General features: G+C 39.5%; 1 long non-coding RNA gene across 2 annotated transcripts; it reads right to left on the bottom strand.

Annotated features, from left to right (window-relative positions):
• Positions 1–2,969: 2,969 nt before the first annotated feature.
• Positions 2,970–7,247, bottom strand: LOC137990690 (uncharacterized). Of its 2 annotated transcripts, XR_011121542.1 has the most exons (5): positions 7,193–7,247; positions 5,934–6,129; positions 5,639–5,676; positions 4,450–4,827; positions 2,970–3,517 (listed from the first exon to the last, which is right to left on the bottom strand). It is a non-coding gene; the product is annotated as an uncharacterized lncRNA (long non-coding RNA). The 2 variants fall into 2 exon arrangements; XR_011121541.1 differs by lacking the exon at positions 5,639–5,676.
• Between the last annotated feature and the right edge of the window lie 713 nt (positions 7,248–7,960).

The following is a 7,960-nucleotide window of genomic DNA, read 5'->3' as shown; positions in this document are numbered from 1 at the left end:
GAGGGACGGTTCAGTACCCTTGCATCAAAATTTCACTGGCATTGGCAAAAATGGGATCTTACATCCAGCGCATATAGCAGACAATATAACATCAGAGGCCCTCAAACGATGCTAGAACTTCTGATGTTATATCGAGAGTTATTATAAGTACATAGGTGATTAATGAAAATTCTTTGTGCTAATTGGTTGTACCTGACGTGATTATTACGGGATAATCACCTAATCCGTTTTTCCAAATGGCCGCAAAACGTTGTGTCGAGGTCACAGACGACGAAATTAATTGTTTTAAAGAAAATGCATATTTTTCAAATAATCACCTATGTAATTATACCAAAAGAAATAATCACCTCAGGCTTGGTGGATAAAACGGCCGGGACGAAGTTGAATAATTTTTAAATGTGGGCTTGAAATCAAGTGACCAGACACGGAGAAAAGCAAAGAACTGCCATGTACTTCCTTCCCTGACTGATATAAAATCGTTTTACCTCTGTCAATCAATAAATTGATCTTCTTAAGACACTTTATCATCATTCATCAGCCTGGACTGGTCTGTTAAAGGCCTTTCCGTGATGTGCACTTTAATGTCCTCTGTGGTCACATGAGAGACTTAAGCAGACGGAAGGGGTGTTTGATGGGCTTGTTCATACTTAAGAGAAAAGAGAAAACTTAGGTGCAAACATGAAAACTTTAGTGGACTGTTTTGAAAACGTACGTCTTATAGGTCCTTATACACGGACAAGAGAGCAAACAGTAGCTCCTAATTAGACGTAAAAACTATACAAGGAATACAAATAGCCTATGCAAGCCACGCCCTCCAACCAAAGAATCATTTTTATTCTAAATCACCAATTTCCAGAAAAAAGCATACTTTTCCATCTAATTTGGGCATGCAAGAGAGCAAGTGTCAGAAGAGACATCTGCAGCAAATACAAGATGGGTTGCTTGCTTCAGGGAAAACAAGGTGAAGAAAATGCCAATGAAAGGCTAACAAAGGCACTACGTAGAGAAATTTACAATACAATACAATGCAATGAACAAATTGACGTCAGTTTTTCATGCGTCTGTCCTGTTATTGATCATGAATTGCGTCATAACATTGTCAAAGTAGCTGTGAATTCACGAGGACACCTTGGAACAAAGGACGATTTCGAGAAAAAGTTACAGGTTTCATTTGTGTGAGTAGCAGTAGAGATAAAAAAGAACTCGTAGCATTGAGACGGGAGTTATAAGCGGTGTACACTCCTCTTTTCTTTTTTTCATGCTGTTTTGTCCTGATATTACTGATTTCAATATAAATCACTTCTTACTTAAAGAGAAAAGAGATGTATGAGAAAAAGGCGTATGAGGAATCTACTGGCGGCTTTTATTGGAATAGAGGAAAGAGGGAGTAAGACGATAGGTGATAATAATGGCAGAGCAATAGAACATTTCCCTGTGTGCCAACTGTAGAGTGTTTTCACGTGACATCACAGCGGCCATGTTGGTGTTCCCAAACAATAAAACGGCGGCCATTGTGGTTTTCCTAACTTATCCTCTGGGATTTGAGCTCTATTATCACGCAAAAGTTTCTTTGGTTTCGGTGGAAAAACAAGGTTACTGATCACGTGGGTAAAAGCACTCTACACCTTCAACGTAAAAACGCGACGTACTGCCCTCCAATCTAGTTCCCAGGGTTTCTCTTCTCTGCCTCCATTGCCGTTGAGATTCACATTAAGGAGCTTAAGACTTTTCGACGGCGACGGCAACAACAACGGCGCAAAACATTGATATCATTGGTTAAAAGAGCATAAATAATCGTGCTGCACGTGCAGCATGGATTTTAGCTCGAATTCTTGCAGTACTCTGCATAAGGACGACGTGAAATTACCAAATTTGAGGTTTTGATGACAACGTGAGCATGCAACAGAGAAATTTCTATTCTCTATTTTCACTTTGTAATTGCTCGTACTAATTTATTTTTAGGATACTTCGCCAAATTGTAAGAAATGAAGGAGATAAAATAACCGTGAAAGAATTATGATAAAGCAAAGTGATATTTTGAGGTGACTTTTTCCTTGAAGTTGCCATCGCCTTTTCCCAACGACAATGGAGGCAGTGAGGAGAGACCCTGGGGACGAGGGTGACTGCCCTCGGCCGAATACCCCAGATAGGCTACTTGAAAATCTGAGAATCGCTTCTTATTCTAAAATTGATGGAGTTTACGAAAAAATATCTAAGAATACCGTAAATTTACAGAACTTTCTTGCTCGGAGCTAAACAAAGAGAGCATTACAGCGCGTGTTCGACAGAATTATGTCTTCAGACCAATGTATAGTATTCGCATAGAATCATGTCTCACGTCTCGCTTTTTCCTTGAACTCACCGGTTATCCTTTCCATACTTCGACTTTTCTAAAATGGTTATATTCTTTTTACTCTGTGAGTTGTAGTAGGGGCGCAGAGTCGCGAGAAGGACACAAAACTGCTGTTTTCGCGTTACTTACTAAATTTCATCTCGTATCGTTCACACCAAGTCCGTGTGTGTGATGCAGAGTTGCAGCTGCAGACTTAAAAAAGATAAGGTTGTCTTTTGCAAAACGCTGGAAGTTATTCACTAGAAAATGAATATTTCATCTGAATTAGAAAACCGCAGCAACTGGCTAATAAGCACTTCATCGACCTGACCCTCGGGGACAGTGCAACATTTGCCCTCGCGGGTACAGCATATATCATGCGGAATATATCATGTGCTCTCGCTCCATGTCAACAGCCTTCACTTATCGCGCTGTTGTCTGCTGGGGAAGTTTATAAATACGTCTCTCAAACCCTACCAGGATCAGTTCTGAACTAGATGAAGTAGTGACTGCATGGTGTGTTGACTCCATTTCATTTAGGACGTTGCCCGCAGTACCCCTGCTATTTGAGAGCCCAGTCGTTTCACAATCAAATATGTAACCGACATGAACACAAGACAACAAACAGCTTATAACAACCTGAATCCATGCTTCTATGTAATTTATTTCCTTTTTTAAAAACAAGGTGGATAGATTATCCTTCCCTTCTCAAAGGGAAAATTCAATTTATTTTCTTTTTACAATACTATCATTGACTTGAACGAGGGAACCGTCTTGGATCATCTCCTCTGAGGAGAATTAACTTGAAAGACTTTTTTGAAATGTATTTACATTTTCGACGTCGTGAGTTCAAATTAAGAATGTTCTTACCGAGGGATCTCTTCGTATTTATACAGCTTTTTCCTCGATGACAATTCCTTTCAGCATAAGTGAATTTTGATGGAAGCTCTTCTCTCTGTCTAGTCCAGAAGAATCCCATCGCTTGCATAGAAGTACTAGCCCATCAAGACGTCTTTACAGAACTATTGCGGCAACAAAAACATGTAGCTACAGTTCTCCAGATGGACAATTATCATTTCTGGGTCATCCGTAAGCTAGAAATTCTTTGCAGACGGAGCTGGTAACTACAAACGTCTTTTTCTTTCCGTTGCGTAGACATTTTCATTCTTACGTCCCTTCAATCATCTGTAAAAGAATGAATACAACCATTCAAAAATCCTCAGTTACTTAAGACTCAACGGCTTGAGATCCTGGCACTAAAGCAGGTAATGTCTCGAAAAGATTGATAACTACTGAGTCCCGTTAGCTTCAATCTGCCCCTTTTCCTCCATAACGGAATATCCACTGCCTCCATGTCAAATTGTGGCAAATTCTCATTGATATTAAAGGATGAGGTGGAATGGTGTGCCATGCCATTTCAGTCCAACCAGTATGCAATATGTTTGTCACAACCTACAGTAGTCTTCTCCAGCGCAGTGATTGGTGGATATTTCCTAGTAAGCCTTTCGAGGTTAATATTTATGCCAAATAATCAAGGGAATCAGATCTGAAAATTACTAACCGTTTAGTATGCCTGGTAACTTTTAACACGATGTAATGAAATGGTTTATTAGAATGACATCCCCTCAGTGATCCACTAACTGACAATTTTAAACTGGATCTAGTGTTGAAAGATTCAAGATAAGGTTAACCAGGAGAGGTTTACTTTGACGATTGGTGACGATCACACAGTCCCTATCGATTGCCTAAAGAAACGCTTTTTTGGGTTTGAAAACCACTATTGTAGAGTATAACAAAAACAGATACTGTGGAATTTAGTGGTGCCCAAACTAAGCGAAGTCAACAAGCAAACCACTATGGCTGGATTTGGGAAAATGTGGAAATAAACACAGTGTTGAATTGCAGAAAATTGAGAGCTCATTGGAACTCCAATTAATTAAGTCAACCATTAGAAGAGACAACCAAAATGGCGATAAGCCGCATTTCTGAAGAATAATCGATCTCCACTTCACAGAATTCAATGTACCAGTAGTCGAAGCATATATAAAGAATACGCTCCATTGACTCAATACAAATCCGCCATTAAGCAATGACAAAAAGATCAGACCATGCCTTACCGAGCACATTTCAGTTCACACCCTTTACAGTTGCACGATATTGCTCTTCTTGATGACACCATTGGTAATACTTAAATCTCTTATTTGAACAACTTGAACGGGTTGGTTTCCTTCAGAAATAGCGTCCGCCATGGAATAACTTTGTTCGTAAGGTATAAATTGTTTCTTGTCCGCGGTTTGGTGATCGTCATTTCCACTTCCTGATCCAGACGTCTCCTGCTTATTCTCTACTTTGCTGTCACTTGTTTTCTCGCTTACGGTTCGTCGATTCCTTCTTTGTCTCGGCGCGGCGTGAACAGTGTACAGGATAAGAATTAAGCACATAATTCCTGCATATAGTCTCATGATGGAGCGGCGGACACCCAATCGCTATTTTGGCTGTTGGAAGTAAACAAAATGCTAACGATGGGTCGTATCTTTCCACCACTTTTATTTTGCTACAGAAACTAGACGACTATTTTTGTTCCCAGCATATTATTGCTATAACATCAAGTAAGAGGAAAAGGCTAAGGGAGAGACAACGACTAAAATGCTTAAATAATTTACGATTTTCGAACACGTATTTTATTGATGGGACTAACGTAGTGTGGAAATCCCGGGATGGCTTCTGGTTTCCGCGCACCGGAAAGTTTAGTCCTCTTGAATGCTCAAAGTATTCAAGAATAATCGAATTTGTTAAGGCTTCAACATTTTCTAATGAATTAATTTAAAATCACAAGTGTTGTGCCAATTTTGCTTATAAAAGGTTAGTTGAAGTCAATAGCTGGTTTAATAAGTTGTTTTAAGGGAATAACGGGTACCCGGTAATTGCTTCGAGTAAAGGCGTCACCGGGAAGTAACAAATTAAAAATGCTGGACCACCTCAGTCGAGTTTAGCAGAAAGTTCAATTTTGCAAACTTAAACGTTAATGGATGGTTGCGTGCCTATCATCGCCTCTGGCAGTTTACACAACTCATCGATATCCGTCTCAATTGTGTTTTCAATCACAACAATACAACTGCCAAGTGTTTGTTACGTTTGTGACTTTAGCGAATCAGTTCAGTGAGCCGAAAATAAAAGGTAAAGAGAACTCACCGTTGTAAACCTGTAATTATAGTTATTGCAAGTAAACAAAAATGAAATCATCTTTTCTGAAGCCACTTTGTGTCAACATACTCTCACAAGCGATTTTGAGACCATTTGACTTACCATGATAGAAACAATGTTGACTTAATGTTCGCCAGTACCTAATGCGCAAACGAAAAACACTCATGAACGTAATTTTGGCGAACGACCGAAAACGAAAGATTATAGCTGAAAGCTTAAACGAAGATGAGCGGCCACCGATACCATTTGTAAGAACTTTAAAGCTCACAAACTACCCCAATTAACCGGAAAGCTGTTTTAGGGTAGAAAATACAGATTGGCGTTAAGTCATAAGCCGAATCGATTCTTGTACGGAAATCTTCATTTGTAAAAGTCAAATTGGTGTAATTACACTTACCTGCGACAGGACTCGCACTGCTGGCTTCAGTGTCGAACACAAGACCACAGGCAAGGTGGGAAGATAAAGTATGATGATTGGTCCAGCCATCAACAAATTATTGGTGCGTAATCACTAGTTATGTCAGGGTTCGTTGACTTTGAAGAATTACCTCAATAGACCCTCAACACCCGCCTGTCCTCAAAGAATCGGACACCTGCCGACGAGGAGGCAAGTACGATAAACAAAGTTGAAATAAATTCAGTTATGCATTTGAACACTTTCGCTTTTGAAATTACTAATGCTTTTGGAAAATGAAAGGCAACAGTTTTGAAACGCTGTGATGCGATCCCTGAGGTGGGTACTTTCCTTGTCATTCGCCCCGAAATTGAATTATTTGAATTGCACTTGAAGGACAACTAATTCACACCACGGTTGGCTTTCATGCACAAATTGTTGAAAATGTGCCAACTCTTCTTAATCGATTTATCTTTATTTCCACATTTCTACGGGCTTAATGTGAACGCACAAAATGACCACCTCCCAAGAGGCTTGATAGCCCAACTCGTACAGCACTGCCTCGGTGTCGCAAGAGGTGAAGCGGTTCAAATCTCGTTCACGCAAGAATTTTTCAGGGTTTCCTTCCGTTACTGCATTAGTGACGTCCATTACTGCAATTTTCTTAAATCTGATTTTCTTGGGTCTGCAGCAAGTGTAGAAGAGCGGGAAATCGAATATCTTACTCAGCAAAGGAATGTGTAATGATCAGCTGCCTTGAATATTCTTGAATTGTTTCATTTTTTATTCAATCTATTCGCTTTTCCTATAAGTTTCTTCTACCCTTGTTTGTTATATATCGGACGATGTAGTCTTCCTCGCATATTCTTTTTATCGAAGGCGTTGTGAATATTTTAACTTCTGATCTAAGTGACAAGAATCTTGGTAAGACTTATTATTTTTTTATAGACAGTGACGTCGACGACTTAGAAAACATCATCTTAAGCAGGATCCCAGAACCAGGAGTATATGTTGTGGTTTAAAATCAACTGTCTAAAAAAGGGATTTTTCTTTTTTGGGGGGCGCAGTTAAAAAAAACAGGCGCTTGGTTCTTTTAGGGGGTTAAAAGAACTAGATACCTTTCCCTTCCTTCTACTCACCTACCCCTCGCTGTTCTTCTTCATTACCTACAACCTACCCCACCCCTCCTTCACACATCTATCCCTCCCTCGAATACCACTTAAGACCACTGCGCAATTTTGAAGACCTTTCTCTATACATACCGGCAAGAATTTGATCTTAAACTCCCTCCCTCTGGTTCTGCTGCCTACTCCTTAAACCACTAGACCCCGCAAGCAAGTGATGCAAATTCTACGGAATAATTTATATATGAATATTTTATTTTTCACCGTAGGCCACTCTCGACCCAAACTACTCTCGGCCCAAACTTTGATATGTTACAGATTGAAATTAAATTCAGGTTTATTTGAATCAAACTAGGTTAAAATAAATCAAACTAGGTAAATTTAAATCAAACTAGGTGAATTTAATTAACCTACAATACCCGTCACATTTGTTGGAACACCTATCCCCGTTTCCCCTCTCCTCTAATGTTGATTTTCACAACTACTAGCGGTCGGCCCGAAAAATTCTCACATAACATTGAATTGAGGAGAGGGGGAAGTGGTATAAGCTACGATCTTGTAACACAATGATTCTGGACCATTTGCTAAGTGTTCCAACTAAATATGTCTAGTATTGTAGGTTATTTATCAAATGTTTGAAAAGGGATTTTCTTTATGGGGTGTAGTTGAAAAAAAAAAAGGGCACTGTTTTTGTTAGGGGAGTTGAAAACAAAACAATTAAAGGCGCCTTTCCCTCCTCTCACCTTCCTCTCTACTCTTTTCCTTTCTTTTCTCATTCTCTCTCTTGAGCCATTTGTCATACCTACCATTACGTTGTGTACAATGTACAACAATGTGTACATGACAGAAAGAAACCGCTTTGAACTGCACTTACCGAGACTAGAACCGGACAACTCTGACAACCCT

Source organism: Montipora foliosa, chromosome 2 (genome assembly GCF_036669935.1).
Source record: "Montipora foliosa isolate CH-2021 chromosome 2, ASM3666993v2, whole genome shotgun sequence".
NCBI classification, from domain to species: domain Eukaryota; kingdom Metazoa; phylum Cnidaria; class Anthozoa; order Scleractinia; family Acroporidae; genus Montipora; species Montipora foliosa.
Note: the sequence above shows the minus strand (reverse complement) of the source record. Positions and strands in the feature narration are given on the sequence as shown.